Here is a 230-nt window from a genome sequence, read left to right as displayed (position 1 = left end):
TTATATATACACATCGCTCAAAAGCAAGTCTTCAATCAAGATAATTTACGATAATCGCTCCTAAGTGCACGATAATCACACCCAAGGGTACGATAATCATGCCAAAGTAGCCGATAATGTCGCTCAAATGTACGATAATCTCACCAAGCATGTGATAATCTTGTCAAAGTGAGCGACAATTGAGCGCGAGAGACGATTTAAAAGGCGGGTTTTCTCAAGTACTTTCAAGA

This window comes from Penaeus monodon, chromosome 23 (assembly GCF_015228065.2).
Source record: "Penaeus monodon isolate SGIC_2016 chromosome 23, NSTDA_Pmon_1, whole genome shotgun sequence".
Lineage (NCBI taxonomy): Eukaryota > Metazoa > Arthropoda > Malacostraca > Decapoda > Penaeidae > Penaeus > Penaeus monodon.
Note: the sequence above shows the minus strand (reverse complement) of the source record.